The sequence below is a fragment of the Triticum dicoccoides genome, chromosome 6A, assembly GCF_002162155.2.
Source record: "Triticum dicoccoides isolate Atlit2015 ecotype Zavitan chromosome 6A, WEW_v2.0, whole genome shotgun sequence".
Lineage (NCBI taxonomy): Eukaryota > Viridiplantae > Streptophyta > Magnoliopsida > Poales > Poaceae > Triticum > Triticum dicoccoides.
Genome location: NC_041390.1, coordinates 531,543,963 through 531,566,394, shown reverse-complemented (window position 1 = coordinate 531,566,394; position 22,432 = coordinate 531,543,963). Strand labels below are relative to the sequence as shown.

The 22,432-nt window shown below is 41.3% G+C and overlaps 1 long non-coding RNA gene across 5 annotated transcripts; it reads left to right on the top strand.

Moving 5' to 3' along the window:
- The first annotated feature begins 6,999 nt into the window (after positions 1–6,999).
- LOC119317705 lies at positions 7,000–12,695 on the top strand. Of its 5 annotated transcripts, none has more exons than XR_005153717.1 (6): positions 7,000–8,308; positions 9,904–10,151; positions 10,322–10,689; positions 11,158–11,290; positions 11,375–12,030; positions 12,112–12,695. It is a non-coding gene; the product is annotated as an uncharacterized LOC119317705 (long non-coding RNA). The 5 variants fall into 5 exon arrangements; XR_005153716.1 differs by adding an exon at positions 8,689–9,767 and having other exon boundaries at positions 11,158–12,030; XR_005153714.1 differs by having other exon boundaries at positions 11,158–12,030; positions 12,112–12,332; positions 12,437–12,453.
- Positions 12,696–22,432: the final 9,737 nt, after the last annotated feature.

Below are 22,432 nucleotides of genomic sequence, written 5' to 3'. Positions count from 1 at the left end.
GATGATCTCATGATAATTCCTGCTTAACCTATAATTGCCATGTTGTTGTTGGTCTTGAATGCTTTTGGTTATTATGAGCTTGCAAGTACATTCCATGTACTGACCTGGCGTGTCATGCCAGTTTGCAGGTCATGCCGTGATTACTTGATTGCTTGGCGTGGTTTCCGTTCGTGCGAGCTAGGATAAGCGTTCCAGCCAGAGTCCCTGCAGAGTGGAGTTCACCATCGTCATCGTTCTTCCGCTGCTAGAGTTATTCCGCTGCATCGAGTTGTTCTCCTGCTTGCATAGAGCAACTGAGGAGGGCGTAGTGTCGCCGTGCCGATGTTATTCATTGTAATATCGGAGACATTGTATTCATATTCCTGTAATAATAGAAAGCTGGTTTGTTCTATGCTAAGCAGTGTCGTATTCCAGAAGACTTCTCCTCGATCTCTGGGCTGGAATACATGGTATTCCGGTTTCTCTGAGCCGAGGTGGCACACTACGGGTAGGGCTATGTTGAAACCAACTAACTCATACATGACGGTTCATCGTCTTTATCAATGATGGGGAAATATCTTGAATGTTGTGCAAAGAAAACAGACAGACAACACAACAAGTTCTGCTAGCACATTAAGTTGACGTACAACCCTTTCTAAAAAAAGTTCAGGTACAAAAATAGAACATGTCACAATCAAATGTACTAGCACATTAGTGCTTCACATCCATAGCTCAGATTTAACTACTATCTAACAAGATTTAGTTGTTACCTCAAATTAGAGCACATCCAGGTAGCCAGCCCTGCCTCTTCTCCCAAAGAAGCAGTGGCCTCCGCCGCGCCATGTGACATCCATCGTTCCGAGCAACACGGAGAAAGCCTGACGTTGACTCCTGTAATGGACGTCGTCGACGGACCCTAGCACCAGCGGCAGCGGTAGGACTTCGATTGATGGATTGACCACTTATTTGACATGCATGAACACTTGATACAGGTACATCCCTAACGTGGTCCGCGGCGGCCTTGGTGGCGACAAATAGTATAACCCCGGTTCCTGCACCGGTATCTCAACACCAATCACCTTCGGTATGGTGGACGGCTTCTTCATCCATGCCATAACCGTCAGAGCCCAACCGTCTGGAGGAACAAACATACTTAAGAGCTCACCTCCAAGGTCGTTGATAAGCTCATTCATGGACTCGTTGTTCCAAGCACGTCGAGGCATGCGGTGGAAGGTAAGCTTTGTTAAAACCTCAAGATTAGAGGGCACCAAGCCCCATCCTGGGTGCCACCAATCAAAGCTCACCAGCGCGCCATCGCAGAACAAACGCCGGGAAGATTCAACACACGACTACAGTCGAAAGTTGTCCGGAACCAGACGAAGAAATCATCCGATGGCGTTTAGACTTCGACAAGCAAGTCACTTATTTAGATGCTGTGTGCAATGCCAAGAGCTTTGACAAGGTCGTCCGGTGAGACGGGAGGCCGGTCGCTGTTGATGGTTACCATCAGCACTTTGCCGGCAAACTGGTCATCAAGCGCCGCCATGCCACTGTTGAGCGATAGCATGCAGCGCTCGAAGGCAGGTAGGACCTCAGGATCTCCAGCTCGAAGATCCATGTTGACCGGCGACATGATAGTGCGCTTGAGTACAGGGAGTATAGGAGGGGGATTTGGGGGAATTGGAGTAGGAATCAAGATTCCAGAGGTGGGGGAGGGGCGGGATATTGGGGATGAAAAGGTAGCATGAATTTCGAAGATGCGCCAATATGCTCTCGGCGCGCAAGCACAAGAAAACACCGGTGGCGCCCACATTTCGGCTAAGAGTCCTTATTCTTTCTTTTTTTGAGAGCCCAACCTTTTTAGGATCTTTTGAGAGCCCGGTTTGAGAGTCATAATTGACATGTTTGGCATTGCGTTACTACTCGGCCCATCAACGACACCTCACTGGCCCAAACAAGTGTACATCATCGAAAAGACACTAAGCTCAAATTATAACTTGAAAAAGGAGATATATACTCTGAACACTGGAGAATGGTGATGCCCTCATTTAGCCAACCAGCAGTTCGAGACAATAAATAGTTCGAAACAATGATATATACAACATTCAAACACTGACTAGTGACTACTACAGACATAAACATCAAGACATGATAGTTCATAAGAAGTCTTACTACACCACCAAAATGCACCCACCTGCAGCGCTCAGACTCTTATGATCCAGACGAGAATGACATTCTAAATAGAGGAAACTATTACATAGTAAGAGTTACATAGACGAGGATGACCAAATGACAAGGAATATACATAACAAAAGAGAGAACTACCCATCTAGAACAAGCAGCGAAGACAACAAGTCATTCGAAGAGGGATGATCCAACACCATCATAATTTGTAGCTCCGCTTCAGCGACCAGTGATCCAGAGACACCGGTACTCCACCCTTTCGACGCAACAACCCAATTACCTATCAACCTGAAGGCTTGAACCACATTACTGCCTGTCGGACTTGAGAGATCCAAGGATCAAAGTTAATCCAGATGCCTTTGTCATTCTCACCTTCTTTTGGATGCAGGCCGTATCATTGACAATCAGGGGAGTTTGCTCCCGAAGTCCTAGGGCTCGCCGTGTAGACACAATTGTCCATAGCAAGCAGAGCCTCTCTGCCATCAAGGTCCTTGCCAATAGTGATCTCCTGGTTAATTGAATAATTGAGTCTGAGAAACAAAGAGTGTGAACCAAGGCTGTTTACCCGCCTCCAACTCCAAAATCTTGAAGGCCCCAACAAGCTAGTATCTGCTACCTCTTGAGCACTGCGTTAGTTTTCCCTTAAATAGGAAAGGGTGATGTAGCAAAGTAGCATAAGTATTTCCCTCAGTTTTTGAGAACCAAGGTATCAATCCAGTAGGAGACTACACGCAAGTCCCTCGTACCTACACAAACAAATAAGAACCTCGCAACCAACGCGATAAAGGGGTTGTCAATCCCTTCACGGTCACTTACGAGAATGAGATCTGATAGAGATAATAATAATAAGATAAATATTTTTGGTATTTTTATGATATAGATTGAAAGTAAAGATTGCAAAATAAACGGGGCCAGAAATAGCTTGTTGACGGGAGATTAATATAAAGGAGAATAGACCCGGGGGCCATAGGTTTCACTAGTGGCTTCTCTCAAGATAACATAAGTATTACGGTGGGTAAACAAATTACTATCGAGCAATTGATAGAAAAGTGCATAATTATGAGAATATCTAGGCATGATCATGTATATAGGCATCACGTCCGCGATAAGTAGACCGAAATGATTCTGCATCTACTATTATTACTCCACACATCGACCGCTATCCAGCATGCATCTAGGGTATTAAGTTCATAAGAACAGAGTAATGCATTAGGCAAGATGACATGATGTAGAGGGATAAACTCAAGCATTATGATATAAACCCCATCTTTTTATCCTCGATGGCAACAATACAATACGTGCCTTGCTGCCCCTTCTGTCACTGGGAAAGGACACCGCAAGATTGAACCCAAAGCTAAGCACTTCTCCCATTGCAAGAAAGATCAATCTAGTAGGCCAAACCAAACTGATAATTCAAAGAGACTTGTAAAGATAACCAATCATACATAAAAGATTTCAGAGAAGAATCAAATATTGTTCATAGATAAACTTGATCATAAACCCACAATTCATCGGATCTCGACAAACACACCGCAAAAAGAGTTACATCAAATAGATCTCCAAGAAAATCGAGGAGAACATTGTATTGAGATCCAAAGAAAGAGAAGAAGCCATTTAGCTAATAACTATGGACCCGAAGGTCTGAAGTAAACTACTCACACATCATCGGAGGGGCCATGGAGTTGATGTAGAGGCCCTCCATGATCGATTCCCCCTCCGACGGAGCTCCGGAAAATGCCCCAAGATGGGATCTCTTGGGTAAAAAAGGTTGCGGCAGTGGAAATAGGGCTTCGTGGTGCTCCTGGATGTTTTCGGGGTATATGAATATATATAGGAGGAAGAAGTAGGTCGGTGGAGCCACGAGGGGGAGGGCGCACCCAGGGGGGTAGGCACGCCCCCTTCCTCCTGGCCTCCTCGTTGGTTGCTTGACGTCCATTCCAAGTTCCCTAGATCATGTTTGTTCCAAAAATAACTCTCCCGAAGGTTTTATTCCGTTTGGAGTCCGTTTGATATTCCTTTTATGCGAAACACTGAAATAGGCAAAAAAACAACAATTTACACTGGGCCTTGGGTTAGTAGGTTAGTCCAAAAAATAATATAAAAGTGTATAAATAAGCCCATTAACATCCAAAACAGATAATATAATAGCATGGAACAATAAAAAATTATAGATGCGTTGGAGACGTATCAAGCATCCCCAAACTTAATTCCTGCTCATCCTCGAGTAGGTAAATGATAAAAACAGAATTTTTGATGTGGAATGCTACCTAGCATAATTCTCAATGTAATTTTCTTTATTGTGGCATCAATATTCAGATCCGAAAGATTCAAGACAAAAGTTTGACATAAAAATAATAATACTTCAAGCATACTAACTAAGCAATCATGTCTTCTCAAAATAACATGGCAAAAGAAAGTTCATCCCTACAAAATCATATAGTTTGGTCATGCTCCATTTTCGTCACACAAGAATGCTCTCATCTTGCACAACCCCGATGACAAGCCAAGCAATTGTTTCATACTTTAGTAATCTCAAACTTCTTTCAACTTTCATGCAATACATGAGCGTGAGCCATGGATATAGCACGATGGTTGGAATAGAAATAATGATAGAGGGTTATGTGGAGAAGACAAAAAAGGAGAAAGCCCATTGTTGGAATATACAAGCCAAATTCTATAATGAAAAATTTATGTCAATGCAAGGAGTAGGGATTGCCATGCAATGGATGAGGCTAATCAACGGGCTAGGGAGATGCCCATCAATTTATGTCAATGCAAGGAGTAGGGATTGCCATGCAACGGATGCACTAGAGCTATAAATGTATGAAAGCTCAACAAAAGAAACTAAGTGGGTGTGCATCCCACTTGCTTGCTCACGAAGACCTAGGGCATTTGAGGAAGCCCATTGTTGGAATATACAAGCCAAATTTTATAATGAAAAATTCCCACTAGTATATGAAAGTGACAAAATAAGAGACTCTCTATCATAAAGATCATGGTGCTACTTTGAAGCACAAGTATGGAAAAAGAGGATTGTAGCATTGTCCCTTTTTGTTTCTTTTCTTTTTTCCTTTTTTTCGGGCCTTCCTTTTTTATTTGGCATTTCTCTTTTTTTGGACAATGCTCTATTAATGATGATCATCACACTTCTATCTATTTACAACTCAATGATTACAACTCGATACTAGAACAAAATATGACTCTATATGAATGCCTCCGGCGATGTACAGGGAAGGGCAATGAATCAAGAGTGACATGCATGAAAAATTATGCATGGTGGCTTTACCACAAATACGATGTCAACTACATGATCATGTAAAGCAATATGACAATGATGAAGCGTGTAATAAATGAAACGGTGGAAAGTTGCATGACAATATATCTCGGAATGGCTATAAAAATGCCATAATAGGTAGGTATGGTGGCTGTTTTGAGGAAAATATAAGGAGGTTTATGTGTGATAGAGCGTATTATATCACGGGATTTGGATGCACCGGCGAAGTTTGCACCAACTCTCAAGGTGATAAAGGGCAATGCACGGTACTGAAGAGGCTAGCAATGATGGAAGGATGAGAGTGCGTATAATCCATGGACTCAACATTAGTCATAAAGAACTCACATACCTATTGCAAAAATCTACAAGTCATCAAAAACCAAGCACTACGCGCATGCTCCTAGGGGAATAGATTGGTAGGAAAAGATCATCGCTCGTCCCCGACCGCCACTCATAAGGAAGACAATCTAAGAACACCTCATGTTTCAAATTTGTTACACAACGGTTACCATACGTGCATGCTACGGGACTTGCAAACTTCAACACAAGTATTTCTCAAATTCACAATTACTCAACTATCACACTCTAATATCACCACCTTTATATCTCAAAACAATTATCAAGTATCAAACTTCTCATAGTATTCAACGCACTTTCTATGATAATTTTTATTATACCCATCTTGAATGCCTATCATATTAGGACTAGTTTCATAACCAAAGAAAATTACCATGCTGTTCTAAATGACTCTCAAAATAATATAAATGAAGCATGAGAGATCAATAATTTCTATAAAATAAAACCACCACCGTGCTCTAAAAGATATAAGTGAAGCACTAGAGCAAAATTATCTAGCTCAAAAGATATAAGTGAAGCACATAGAGTATTCTAATAAATTTTCATTCATGCGTGTCTCTCCCAAAAGGTGTGTATAGCAAGGATGATTGTGGCAAACTAAAAAGCAGAGACTCAAATCATACAAGACACTCCAAGCAAAACACATATCATGTGGTGAATAAAAATATAGTCTCAAGTAAAGTTACCGATAGAATAAGACGAAAGAGGGAATGCCTTCCGGGGCATCCCCGAGCTTAGGCTTTTGGTTGTCCTTGAATTTTAAGTTGGTGTGCCATGGGCATCCCCAAGCTTAGGCTCTTTCCACTCCTTGTTCCATAATCCATCAAATCCTTACCCAAAACTTGAAAACTTCACAACACAAAACTTAAACAGAAAATCTCATGAGCTACGTTAGTAAAACAACCACCACTTAAGGTACTGTAATGAACTCATTCTTTATTTATATTGGTGTTACTGTATTCCAACTTCTCTATGTTTCATAACCTCCGATACTAGCCATAGATTCATCAAAATAAGCAAACAACACACGAAAACAAAATCTGTCAAAAACAGAACAGTCTGTAGTCTCTACTCCTAATGGAGCAGTTGGTAGTCTCCGCCGGTCAATTTTCGTCCCATCATTTTCGTCCGGTTTTTTTTTCGTAGGTTAACCTTGGTAGATTTTTTTTTGTCCGGTGCTCCTGTTGGTTTTTCCCCCCCCCGCATCGCCGCTCGATCCAACTCCTCCCTCTCCCTCGGTCTCGCCTCTCCTATGGTTCGCCGCCCGCCGCCGTACCCCGCCGCCCTGCTCCGCTGTTGCCCCTCCCTCCGCCTGCCTCGTCCCTGCTCTAGGGTTCGCCGCCCGCCGGAGCCCCCCGCCGCCCTGCTCCGCTGTTGCCCCTCCCTCCGCCTGCCTCTCCCCCTCCCCTACACTCACCCCTGCCCGATCTGGATCTGGATGAGGCGTTGCCTCCCGTTCCTCTCATCGCGTCCCTTCTGCCAGCCATGGAAGAGGGGAGGAAGAAGCTTCTCTGTAGAATCAGCCGATCGAGCGGGCTCCTGATGTTGGCTTGCGAGAATGCGGCAGATCTCGTCGATGCTGCAGGGCCTGGCCCGTTCCATGTCTCTGGGAAAGGATAGGAAGATGGAGGAGGAGCACCAGGGGACGGTGCTGCGGTCGTCGGGGACGCTCTGGGGCGAGGGCTCCGAGACGTTCTCTGTCGCGTGCTGGACGTACAAGCACCAGCACCACTGCTGGCCGTTTCCTCCATACTGACAGATCGCCGTGTTGCTATCCTTGTATGTTGTAGCCAGGAGGGGAGGTAGGCGCGGTGCCGCTCATGGCCGTGGCGTCGTGCTTGTGGTAGTGGTGAATTGGAGAGAACGGCCTCCTATCTATGCACGTCCATCTACTGCGGGCTTTCCCTCTTCCAGCAACATCATGTCTCAGTTTGCCGCCGCCATTCATCCGGATGGCCCTGGACATACATACCAGCACCACACCCTTCCTCCTGTTGCTGGGGACGCAGCTATCATCGGTCCTCTGTTGTCAGCAGCCCGGACGTACAAGCCGTCGAAGCTGACGTTCCTTTGCACAGGCTGCACAGACGGGTGTACAAGTTGTTGCTTCTGTTCATCCACGCGCCAGTGACTCACATACGTTGCTAGCTTTTGTTACTTGGTCCATCCCTAGGAAGCAATAAGATTACTTCGGTATGCATATACACGTTGCTAGCTACGTGCAGGGTATCTCAAGTTCACAAATATTTATGAGATTGTTTTACTAGCTTTTGTTATTATTTGGCCCTTTAGTATGCAGATTGATCTCAACATTCATAAGAATCTTCAAAAAAAAGGAGATGAAAATACTTCAAGTAGTTCTGAGTGGAGATCATTTGATAGCATTTTGTTGTAGCATCTACAGAAGACCTTTTCATTTCATTTTACCGAGAAACGCTGGAGGGTTCATGTTTTCCTTATCCAGGACATTTTGAAGGTTCCTGATGCATTCTTACAAGAAGCAACAATCCAGAGGTTAGTCAATCTTTGTCGGGATTTTTCATTTCTAAAGGTACACTAGCGACTATTGTATCAATATAATCCTCCATGCTAAAAACACTCATTCTAGATTGCGTGAGCTTGTCATACCATTTTTTGTAAAGACAAAAAAATAATTTATACTCCACAACTTGATGCATTGTTGTTGCATCAACATTTCCGGAATTAGCAAGTCAATTTTTTAGGTGTATGTTTGCTAAATTGGTGAACACAGTTGGTCTCTTTAATCAGGAAAAAAATAGCATGATTCTCTAAGCTACATGAATTACTCTTCAGCGGCATTTCATATCAGTGGTGTGTGACTTGCTATACTGCCTATGTGTGTGTATTGAAGTTTTCTTCTTTTGAATATGTAGGTAATTAGTGAAATGATAAGAGGGTCAATTAATGGTGTTCAATTTTTCCTTCAAGCAAACAGTTTGTACCCAAATACAATACTATTCAGTATCATCCTGAAACCAATATCTCAAAGATTCATTCTTTATGAATTCGAGCCTTGGCAAACCACTCCCATTACAAGGTTCCATAAACATGCTGGTTTTGTATGTCGATATTCAAATTAATTGGGCAAAAAATAGATATATTTACTCTGATGTTTTTACATATTCAGGTGAATAGCATCCTGTTTTTACTTCAAATAATTAACAAAAAATTAAAGATCGTGATTATGTTGTTTATTAAATTCCTCTTGCATTATCTTTGATGAAAAGTATATTATCTGTCAGCAACGATATGTTAATATGGGAAAAGGAAAGTCAAAATATGTTATCTCAGGCCAATATTCTGAAATTAGTGAAGCCCTATAGTATTTACTGGATTGATCGCGACACTGCTCATATTTTTTGGTACTTTAATATCTGGAATATTTCCTTTAATCATGAGCCGAGGAGATGATGGGTTGCAGGCACGCGCCCCGTCCTTCTCTTGTTTAAGGTTTGGCGAATGCATTAAGTTTGGAGAGGAAACTAACATGAATGACCAGGCGATCTTTTTCTGACCTTTTTCTCCCTTTCTAATTACTCCTCTCATTTCCTCTATTCTTCTTAGCCATCTACTTTTCTATCGCCATATTGATCTCTAAACTCACTTCATCTTTTTTCTTCCAATTCATCCGATTGTTGTGTTCCAAGCACACATGTCATAAAGCATCACCTCCTGCTTGTTCGAACATGTTTGATGTACTTACATATTAACATGTTTGATGTACTTACGCATTAACAAAACTGATCAGTAACATTCATGCCGAATTATTTGGGTTTGGTCCTCTGCTTTTTTACTGTTTATTTATTGATGAAGATAGCAGATGTTCATGTTTTTAAATATAGTTACATGTGTTTGTACAAAAAAAATATCCAGTTGGTAGAGATCAAAAAATTAACTCACTGATGCAAGGAAAAAGAGCTCTTTTATAGACACTGCCAGCAGTGGATACATGGTGAGCCTTTCTGAATGTGTTTTATGAAATAAGGCTAATTTAAGGTCATTTTTTTGTTGGATAAAAAACAGACAGTTGGTTATTGGGTTATTCGTGTTTGTTCTCAATTTCTCATGTCGCTCTCTTCTCTGTCCAGGGATACGGGTGCCAGGACGACACCATCTTCTGCGTCGTCTGCCTTCCTCTCCTCCAGCGGGAGAGGCCCATGCCTTCCTCTCCTCCTGCGTGGTGGAAGATGGCCGCAGTTAACGGCGCTCCTGCGAGCGGGGGACACGAGTGCGGTGCAGACAGTGACCAGGTGTGACGAGACAGCCGCCGGCCGCCTGTGGGCGGTTCTTTCACGTGCTGTAGACCGTGCCATTCTATGACGAGGATGTGTTCCAGGTGAGCATTCTGTGAAATGGTTACCTGCTTCACGAAATGCATTCATAAGTAGCGCTTTTCTTGTTAGATCATCATAAAATTCTGGATCTTACATTTGATACCATGTTTATTTTATGAAATTGCCATCTCATTCACATGCCAGACTGATCCACTAGCCAAAAATGTAACAGGAAATGGAAACAAATGAAACTGGATGCTCATCATGTATTTCATGAAGAAATTTGCATGTCTGGGGCATGTCTCCGTATAAAAGGCCGATCTCTGCACAACAGTAGTTTCTTCAGGTTATGGTGTCCGATTTTTTTCATCTCATTTTGCCATGCACTAGATTACATGGTTAATACTGTCACTATGCAATAACTGGGAAGATTATGGAGGGAAGGGACAATATGTAAGATGGGGCAAGGAGGCTGGTGTAGATCTTGCTTCTCATGATGACTTCATATCTGATGCAACACTTCAGAGCTACTACAAAAGCTTTTTTTAGGAAGCTACTACAAAGCTTTTTTTCGGAAGCTACTACAAAGCTTTTGTTCAGGTAAATTTCTAGCTTAAATGGCCATCGGAAATGGATTCCTGTTATCCGTCATGCTTGGTGACTAATGGATATCATCATATGCATAGCTATATGAAATGCTACCAGCAAACAGTTACTGTAGTTTACCAGCTCTGAATTATGTAGTCGTGTTTTCCTGTTATACCAGACTTTCAATATTGTGCATATGTTTCCTTTTCTTAGCTTGTTTTTTCAAGAGTAAACACAATCACAAATGAGGCCTACAAAGACGATCCTACCATTCTTAACTGGACGATGATCGTCGAGTCATGCTGCCCTTCACATCCATCAGGCGATACACTCTAGGTCCTTATTGCGGTCTTATTTTTGGGACTTTGAAACCATCTTCCATCACGTCTAATATTGTTGTATTTCATAATAGTAATTGTTCAGCCTTTGACTGACATATGGATGATATTTGTAATATATTTCTTTCTTCCATATTACCAGGAAATATGTCGAAGCACAGAATATATTCCATTTGCAGTGGACTACCAGAACAACACAACACATAAAAAGAGGAGTATAAGTGGAAACCTTTCTTTCTCTTTAAATTCTTGAGGACGGTAACATTATGATGAAGGTGGAACCATAGAGAGATGTGTATTTTTAATTGAGATATTTTCAGGAGTACCTTTGCAAAGCTGATATATCTTTCTTTTACAAGATATGGTTGCACTTGCTTCATCTACATAGGCCGTCTGGAATGCCATGAGGCCGGGATTGGTGTAGGAAATCTTCAAAGCTATTATATTGGTCTCCAGAAACTTGCAATACATCAATGCATTTTTATTTTTATTTTTTTGCTGACACCACAGCTACCACCTCTTCACTAAATGACAGAGGTTGCCAGCAACTGCACATGGAAAGATTGAATGTTATATTCTGTCTACTAATCAATAAGGAGGGAGATCAAATTACTGCTCTCAAATATTCACTTGATTGATTTTGAAAATAGGGTTAAAAATGGTGTTATGAATGAAGATGGATGGGGGTGAGGGCTGGGAGAAAGATGTTGTATTGCAAGAAGAAGTTGGTTAAGAAGACTGATGATTATGAGAATGAAGGACACGAACTTTTGAATTAAACCAATTGTTTGATCGATCATTTTTGTTCTCTTGAAAACGTTGTATGGTCAATTTTAGTATTCTGATGTGATTGAAGAATATAGGAGCGACAAAGAGATGTGCTATTGCCAGGACAATTATGACTCTATTCAGGTATTCAGTTATGATTCTCCATGGTCATGCTTCTCCTGTTCACCTGGAAGTTTATTGATGGGAGGGAAGCCACTTCTGCTTTGATGATTTCTTGAAAGTTCAGGTTAAAACACTTTTGCTCTTAAAGTCTGTTTATCAATTTTTTGGATAACCTATGTAACGATTGGTTTTGATTTTCATACAGCTAGGTGAATTTACGATCAGTATATACAAGTCAGGTTGTTTGCGAGAGAATTTCATTCCCTAGAATCATTGTCATTGTTGTTGCCTACAAGGTACTTGAAGAAAATGCCCGAGACATATTTTAAGGAGTATAATTCAGCACTAAGGTTATTATTACAACGATGAAATCTTTGTTGTGGTAGTTATGTCTTCAAATGCGTCGATCCCCATCGGCTTACTGAAGTAAACTTTTTTTGTTGATTTCTATTGGCTTACTGACAGCTTGTTTATTCTTTTCGAATTTTAATTCCTTGATCTTTGCCTCTGCCCATCTCCATATCACACAGAAGGTGCTCAGTGCAATGCATCATGCAGTGATTCCATGATAGCTACTCCCTCCGTTCCAAATTACTTGTCTTAGATTTGTCTAGATACGGATGTATCTAAACTCAGTATCTAGACAAATCTAAGACAAGTAATTCGGAATGGAGGGAGTAGGAATTAGGAACTGCCCATCATTTGTATGTTTCTACAATTTTCCTGCTTGTTGGAACATGTTTGATGTACTTACACATTAACAAAAATGATCCGTAACATTCATGAAAATATTTGGGTTTGGTCCTCTGCTTTTTTACTGTTTATTTACTCATGAAGATAGCAGATGTCCCTGTTTTTAAATATAGTTATTTGTGCTTCCAGTTGGTAGAGATCAAAGTATTAACTCGTCGATGTAGGGAAAAAGAGCTCTTTTATAGACACTACTAGCAGTGGATACAGGGTGATCCGTTTTGAAATTGTTTCATAGAATAACTCCCGTATAAGGTCTGGTCTTTTGGGTATACAATCCTTTCTTGAGATGAGCATTGGCAGCTCACATAAGTATACAGTAGTATATTTGACAGATGATGATGATCATTGGCAGCTCAGATAAGTATACAGTAGCATATTTGACAGATGAGCATTTTCAACTCTTCTAAATCTGTGTTTACCACTTAACAATGAACTATGTAATTTAATCAATAGACTCACTTCAGTTGCCATGCTAACTGAAAATCTATATGTCAAATGATGCGACTGTCAAGTGGAAGTTACTTATATTTTCTTACGTCACCTAAGTTTCTTTTTAGCAAGCTTATTTAAGTGCGGCCAAAGTGTACTATGTTTTTTAGATAATCTCCATGTTTTCTATTGAGATCAGAGAGCAGCTGAAGTAGTGATGAGACTATACCATTTTTAGGTTCTGAAGGCAAAGCTTCTTACAGAGTTAGTCACATTTGTCAGTTCTGTGAGTAGAAGAAATCTTGATAGCTTGTTGCTTCTGCTCAGTGTGCTTGGTGCATAAATTGATTGCTTGCTGCAAATGTTGTTTAGTGTCCTATTTCATGGTAGCTGCGGATGCTATATATTTGGAGATTTTGTTGCCGGTATTTGGAGTGCTAGGAGAGTTTCTAAACTACTTTCACGGCATCATAGATAGGATAGTGAACCAATGTGACATATGCATAACATTTCATGTGAGATTCTTTGCAGCAAACTGCATGAGCAAGCGGTCCATAAGTATCGTGTGAAAGAGAGAGGACGCCATGGTAAAGATGAGGTGAGCATTATCCGGTTTAAAGGAGAAGGCCCCAGCGAGAAATGTCCTGCTAAGATGGGAAATTGAGCGGTAAGGCAGGAAAGGGAAGTGTGCATCGTGGGGTGGGGTTTTCGTGTTGGGACCGCATGTTGGGATAACATATGGGTTGGATTTGGGGGCATCCGGAGTATCCATACGGTTAAATTTTGGGGAGCTCGCTTTATGTCCTAACATGTTCGGACGTATGAGGGAGAAATCAGATTTAACCTTGGATATGACCATTTGTGTGATTTATTTGTATGGATCGTAGCCCGTAGCAACGCACGGGCGTTCTACTAGTAATATGTAGGTTTCAAATACTTCTGTAATCCCGAAAATTCTAAAATAAATTTCTGGACATGCGGAATTTATTTACACTCTCCAGTAAAAAATGGCAGCAAATCTCGTGAGCGCTAAAGTTTCTGTTTTTTACAGCAAGATCGCAAAGACTTTTCCCAAGTCTTCCCAAAGGTTCTACTTGGCACAAACACTAATTAAAAGCATAAAACCAAATATAAACAGATCCTAGATGAATTATTTATTACTAAACAGAACTAAAAAGCAAGGAACAAAAATAAAATTGGATTGCCTCCCAACAAGCGCTATCGTTTAACGCCCCTAACTAGGCATAAAAGCAAGAGTAGATCTAGGTATTATCGTCTTTGGTATGCAATCCATAAGTGGCTCTCATGATAGATTCATAAGGTAATTTAATTTTCTTTCTACGAAATTGTTCCATGCCTTTCCTTAACGTAAATTGGAATCTAATATTCCCTTCCTTCATATCAATAATTGCACCAATCATTCTAAGGAAAGGCCTACCAAGAATAATAGGACATGGAGGATTGCAATCAATATCAAGAACAATGAAATCTACGGGCACATAATTCCTATTTGCAACAATAAGAACATTATTAATACTTCCCATAGGTTTCTTAATAGCGAAATCCGCGAGGTGCAAATTTAAAGAGCAATCATCAAATTCACGGAAACCTAACACATCACACAAAGTTTTTGGAATCGTGGAAACGCTAGCACCCAAATCACATAAAGCATAGCATTCATGATCTTTAATCTTAATTTTGAAGGAAATATGCCCTAGAGGCAATAATAAAGTTATTATTTATTTCCTTATATCATGATAAAAGTTTATTGTTCATGCTAGAATTGTATTAACAGGAAACATAATACATGTGTGAATACATAGACAAACAGAGTGTCACTAGTATGCCTCTAATTGACTAGCTCGTTAATCAAAGATGGTTATGTTTCCTAACCATGGACAAAGAGTTGTCATTTGATTAACATGATCACATCATTAGTTGAATGATCTGATTGATATGACCCATTCCATTAGCTTAGCACCCGATCGTTTAGTATGTTGCTATTGCTTTCTTCATGACTTATACATGTTCCTATGACTATGAGATTAGGCAACTCCCGTTTGCCGGAGGAACACTTTGTGTGCTACCAAACGTCACAATGTAACTGGGTGATTATAAAGGAGCTCTACAGGTGTCTCCAAAGGTACATGTTGGGTTGGCGTATTTCGAGATTAGGATTTGTCACTCCGATTGTCGGAGAGGTATCTCTGGGCCCTCTCGATAATGCACATCACTGAAGCCTTGCAAGCATTGCAACTAATGAGTTAGTTGCAGGATGATGTATTACGGAACGAGTAAAGAGACTTGCCGGTAACGAGATTGAACTAGGTATGGGATACCAACGATCGAATCTCGGGCAAGTAACATATCGATGACAAAGGGAACAACGTATGTTGTTATGCGGTCTGACCGATAAAAGATCTTTGTAGAATATGTAGGAGCCAATATGAGCATCCAGGTTCCGCTATTGGTTATTGAACGGAGACGTGTCTCGGTCATGTCTACATTGTTCTCGAACCCGTAGGGTCCGCACGCTTAAGGTTACGATGATAGTTATATTATGAGTTTATGCATTTTGATGTACCGAAGATTGTTCGGAGTCCCGGATGTGATCACGGACATGACGAGGAGTCTCGAAATGGTCGAGACATAAAGATTGATATATTGGAAGCCTATGTTTGGATATCGGAAGTGTTCCGAGTGAAATTAGGATTTTACCGGAGTACCGGCAGGTTACCGGAACCCCCCGGGAAGTATATGGGCCTTAGTGGGCCTTAGTGGAAGAGAGGAGAGGTGGCCAGAGATGGGCCGCGCGCCCCTCCCCCCTTCCTCCTCTCTTTCCTCTTCCCCCCTCCGCGAATCCTATTCCAACTAGGAAAGGGGGGGGGGGGAGTACTACTCCCAGAAGGAGTAGGACTCCTCTTGGCGCACCACCTCTTGGCCGGCTAGCCCCCCCTTTGAGCCTTTATATACGGAGGCACGGGGCACCCCTAGAGACACAAGTTGATCCACGTGATCATATTCTTAGCCGTGTGCGGTGCCCCCTTCCACCATAGTCCTCGATAATATTGTAGCGGTGCTTAGGCGAAGCCCTGCAACAGTAGTACATCAAGATCGTCACCACGCCGTCGTGCTGACGGAACTCTTCCCCGACACTTTGCTGGATCGGAGTCCGGGGACGTCATCGAGCTGAACGTGTGTTAGAACTCGGAGGTGCCATAGTTTCAGTGCTTGATCGGTCGGGCCGTGGAGACGTACGACTACATCAACCAAGTTAACGCTTCCGTTGTCGATCTACAAGGGTACGTAGATCACACTCTCCCCCTCTCGTTGCTATGCATCACCATGATCTTGCGTGTGCGTAGGAATTTTTTTGAAATTACTACGAAACCCAACAGTGGCATCCGAGCCTAGGTTTTATGTGTTGATGTTATATGCACGAGTAGAACACAAGTGAGTTGTGGGCGATATAAGTCATACTGCTTACCAGCATGTCATCCTTTGGTTCGGCGGTATTGTTGGACGAAGCGGCCCGGACCGACATTACGCGCACGCTTACGCGAGACCGGTTCTCCCGACGTGCTTTGCACAAAGGTGGCTAGCGGGTGACAGTTTCTCCAACTTTAGTTGAACCGAGTGTGGCTACGCCCGGTCCTTGCGAAGGTTAAAACAACACCAACTTGACAAACTATCGTTGTGGTTTTGATGCGTAGGTAAGATTGGTTCTTGCTTAAGCCCGTAGCAGCCACGTAAAACTTGCAACAACAAAGTAGAGGACGTCTAACTTGTTTTTGCAGGGCATGTTGTGATGTGATATGGTCAAGACATGATGCTAAATTTTATTGTATGAGATGATCATGTTTTGTAACCGAGTTATCGGCAACTGGCAGGAGCCATATGGTTGTCGCTTTATTGTATGCAATGCAATCACGCTGTAATGCTTTACTTTATCACTAAGCGGTAGTGATAGTCGTGGAAGCATGAGATTGGCGAGACGACAATGATGCTACGATGGAGATCAAGGTGTCGCGCCGGTGACGATGGTGATCACGACGGTGCTTCGAGGATGGAGATCACAAGCACAAGATGATGATGGCCATATCATATCACTTATATTGATTGCATGTGATGTTTATCTTTTATGCATCTTATCTTGCTTTCATTGACGGTAGCATTATAAGATGATCTCTCACTAATTATCAAGAAGTGTTCTCCCTGAGTATGCACCGTTGCGAAAGTTCTTCGTGCTGAGACACCACGTGATGATCGGGTGTGATAGGCTCTACGTTCAAATACAACGGGTGCAAAACAGTTGCACACGCGGAATACTCAGGTTATACTTGACGAGCCAAGCATATACAGATATGGCCTCGGAACACGGAGACCGAAAGGTCGAGTGTGAATCATATAGTAGATATGATCAACATAGTGATGTTCACCAATGAAACTACTCCATCTCACGTGATGATCGGACATGGTTTAGTTGACTTGGATCACGTAATCACTTAGAGGATTAGAGGGATGTCTATCTAAGTGGGAGTTCTTAAGTAATATGATTAATTGAACTTAAATTTATCATGAACTTAGTCCTGGTAGTATTTTGCAAATTATGTTATAGATCAATAGCTCGCGTTGTTGCTTCCGTGTGTTTATTTTGATATGTTCCTAGAGAAAATTGTGTTGAAAGATGTTAGTAGCAATGATGCGGATTGGATCCATGATCTGAGGTTTATCCTCATTGCTGCACAGAAGAATTATGTCCTTGATGCACCGCTAGGTGACAGACCTATTGCAGGAGTAGATGCAGACGTTATGAACGTTTGGCTAGCTCAATATGATGACTACTTGATAGTTTAGTGCACCATACTTAAATGGCTTAGAATCGGGACTTCAAAGACGTTTTGAACGTCATGGACCATATGAGATGTTTCAGGAGTTGAAGTTAATATTTCAAGCAAATACCCGAGTTGAGAGATATGAAGTCTCCAACAAGTTCTATAGCTAAAAGATGGAGGAGAATCGCTCAACTAGTGAGCATGTGCTCAGATTGTCTGGGTACTACAATCGCTTGAATCAAGTGGGAGTTAATCTTCCAGATAAGATAGTGATTGACAGAATTCTCTAGTCACCATCACCAAGTTAGTAGAACTTTGTGATGAACTATGATATGCAAGGGATAACGGAAATGATTCCCAAGCTCTTCGTAATGCGGAAATTGACGAAGGTAGAAATCGAGAAAAACATCAAGTGTTGATGGTAGACAAGACCACTAGTTTCAAGAAAAGGGCAGAGGGAAGAAGGGGAACTTCAAGCAGAACAACAAGCAAGTTGCTGCTCAAGTGAAGAAGCCCAAGTCTGGTCCTAAGCCTGAGACTAAGTGTTTCTACTGCAAAGGGACTGGTCACTGGAAGCGGAACTACCCCAAGTGATTGGCAGATAAGAAGGATGGCAAAGTGAACATAAGTATATTTGATATACATGTTATTGATGTGTACTTTACTAGTGTTTATAGCAACCCCTCAGTATTTGATACTAGTTCAGTTGCTAAGATTAGTAACTCGAAACGGGAATTGCAGAATAAACGGAGACTAGTTAAGGGTGAAGTGACGATGTGTGTTGGAAGTGGTTCCAAGATTGATATGATCATCATCGCACACTCCCTATACTTTCGGGATTAGTGTTGAACCTGAATAAGTGTTACTTGGTGTTTGCGTTGAGCATGAATATGATTTGATCATGTTTATTGTAATACGGTTATTCATTTAAGTAAGAGAATAAATTGTTGTTCTGTTTACATGAATAAAACCTTATATGGTTACACACCCAATGAAAATAGTTTGTTGGATCTCGATTGTAGTAATACACATAATCATAATATTGAAACCAAAAGATGCAAAGTTAATAATGATAGTGCAACTTATTTGTGGCACTGCTGTTTAGGTCATATTGGTGTAAAGCGCATGAAGAAACTCCGTGCTGATGGGCTTTTGGAATCACTTGATTATGAATCAGTTGATGCTTGCGAACCATGCCTCATGGGCAAGATGACTAAGACTCCGTTCTTCGGAACAATGGAGCGAGCAACAAATTTGTTGGAAATCATACATACTGATGTATGTGGTCCGATGAATATTGAGACTCGCGACAGGTATCATTATTTTCTGATCTTCACAGATGATTTGAGCAGATATGAGTATATCTACTTGATGAAACATAAGTCTGAAACATTTGAAAAGTTCAAAGAATTTCAGAGTGAAGTGGAAAATCATCGTAACAAGAAAATAAAGTTTCTACGATCTGATCGTGGAGAAGAGTATTTGAGTTATGAGTTTGGTCTTCAGTTAAAACAATGTGAAATAGTTTCACTACTCACGCCACCTGGAACACCACAGCATAATGGTGTGTCCAAACGTCATAACCGTACTTTATTAGATATGGTGCGACCTATGATGTCTCTTACCGATCTACCACTATCGTTTTGGGGTTATGCATTAAAGACAGCTGCATTCACGTTTAAAAGGGCACCATCTAAGTCCGTTGAGACGACACAATCTGAACCGTGGTTTGGCAAGAAACCAAAGTTGTCGTTTCTTAAAGTTTGGGATTGTGATGCTTATATAAAAAGTTTCATCCTGATAAGCTCAAACCCAAATCGGAGAAATATGTCTTCATAGGATACCCAAAGGAGACTATTGGGTACACCTTCTATCACAGATCCGAAGGCAAGACATTCGTTGCTAAGAATGGATCCTTTCTAGAGAAGGAGTTTCTCTCGAAAGAAGTGAGTGGGAGGAAAGTAGAAAACTTGGTAAGGTAATTGTACCATCTCCCTTATTGGAAAGTAGTTCATCACAGAAATCTGTTCTTGTGACTACTACACCAATTAGTGAGGAAGCTAATGATGATGATCATGTAACTTCAGATCAAGTTACTACGGAATCTCGTAGGTAAACCAGAGTGAGATCCGCACCAGAGTGGTACGGTAATCCTGTTCTGGAAGTCATGTTACTAGACCATGACGAACTTGCGAACTATGAAGAAGCGATGGTGAGCCCACATTCCGCAAAATGGCTTGAGGCCATGAAATCTGAGATGGGATCCATGTATGAGCACAAAGTATGGACTTTGGTTGACTTGCCCGATGATCGGCAAGCCATAGAAAATAAATGGATCTTCAAGAGGAAGACGGACGCTGATAGTAGTGTTACTATCTACAAAGCTAGAATTGTTGCAAAAGGTTTTCGACAAAGTTCAAGGTGTTGACTACGATGAGATTTTCTCACTTGTATCGATGCTTAAAAGTCTGTCCAAATCATGTTAGCAATTGCCGCATTTTATGAAATCTGGCAAATGGATAACAAAACTGCAATCCTTAATGGATTTCTTAAAGAAAGAGTTGTATATGATGCAACCAGAAGGTTTTGTCAATCCTAAAGGTGCTAACAAAATAAGCAAGCTCCAGCGATCCATCTATGGACTGGTGCAAGCATCTCGGAGTTGGAATAAACGCTTTGATAGTATGATCAAAGCATATAGATTTATACAGACTTACGGTGAAGTCTGTATTTACAAGAAAGTGAGTGGGAGCACTACAACATTTCTGATAAGTATATGTGAATGACATATTGTTGATCGGAAATAATGTAGAATTATTCTGCAAATCATAAAGGAGTGTTTGAAAGGAGTTTTTTCAAAGAAAGACCTCGGTGAAGCTGCTTACATATTGAGCATCAAGATCTATGGAGATAGATCAAGACGCTTGATAAGTTTTTTTTCAATGAGTACATACCTTGACAAGATTTTGAAGTAGTTCAAAATGGAACAGTCATAGAAAGGGTTCTTACCTGTGTTACAAGGTATGAAATTGAGTAAGACTCAAAGCCCGACCACGGCAGAAGATAGAAAGAGAATGAAAGTCATTCCCTATGCCTCGGCCATAGGTTCTATAAAGTATGCCATGCTGTGTACTAGATCTATTGTATACCCTACACTGATTTTGGCAAGGGAGTACAATAGTGACCTAGGAGTAGATCACTGGACAGCGGTCAAAATTATCCTTAGTGGAATAAGGATATGTTTCTCGATTATGGAGGTGACAAAAGGTTCGTCGTAAAGAGTTACATCGATGCAAGTTTTGACACTGATCTAGATAACTTTAAGTCTCAATCTGGATACATATTGAAAGTGGGAGCAATTAGCTAGAGTAGCTTCGTGCAGAGCATTGTTGACATAGATATTTGCAAAATACATACGGATCTGAATATGGCAGACCCGTTGACTAAAATTCTCTCACAAGCAAAACATGATCACACCTTAGTACTCTTTGGGTGTTAATCACATAGCGATGTGAACTAGATTACTGAATCTAGTAAACCCTTTGGGTGTTGGTGACATGGCGATGTGAACTATGGGTGTTAATCACATGATGATGTGAACTATCGATGTTAATCACATGGTGATGTAATCTAGATTATTGACTCTAGTGCGAGTGGGAGACTGAAGGAAATATGCCCTAGAGGCAATAATAAAGTTATTATTTATTTCCTTATATCATGATAAAAGTTTATTATTCATGCTAGAATTGTATTAACAGGAAACATAATACATGTGTGAATACATAGACAAACAGAGTGTCACTAGTATGCCTCTACTTGACTAGCTTGTTAATCAAAGATGGTTATGTTTCCTAACCATGGAGAAAGAGTTGTCATTTGATTAACGGGATCACATCATTAGTTGAATGATTTGATTGACATGACCCATTCCATTAGCTTAGCACCCGATCGTTTAGTATGTTGCTATTGCTTTCTTCATGACTTATACATGTTCCTATGACTATGAGATTATGCACCTCCCGTTTGCCGGAGGAACACTTTGTGTGCTACCAAACGTCACAACGTAACTGGGTGATTATAAAGGAGCTCTACAGGTGTCTCCAAAGGTACATGTTGGGTTGGCGTATTTCGAGATTAGGATTTGTCACTCCGATTGTCGGAGAGGTATCTCTGGGCCCTCTCGGTAATGCACATCACTGAAGCCTTGCAAGCATTGCAACTAATGAGTTAGTTGCTGGATGATGTATTACGGAACGAATAAAGAGACTTGCCGGTAACGAGATTGAACTAGGTATGGGATACCGACGATCGAATCTCGGGCAAGTAACATACCGATGACAAAGGGAACAACGTATGTTGTTATGCGGTCTGACCGATAAAAGATCTTCGTAGAATATGTAGGAGCCAATATGAGCATCCAGGTTCCGCTATTGGTTATTGACCGGAGACGTGTCTCGGTCATGTCTACATTGTTCTCGAACCCGTAGGGTCCGCACGCTTAAGGTTACG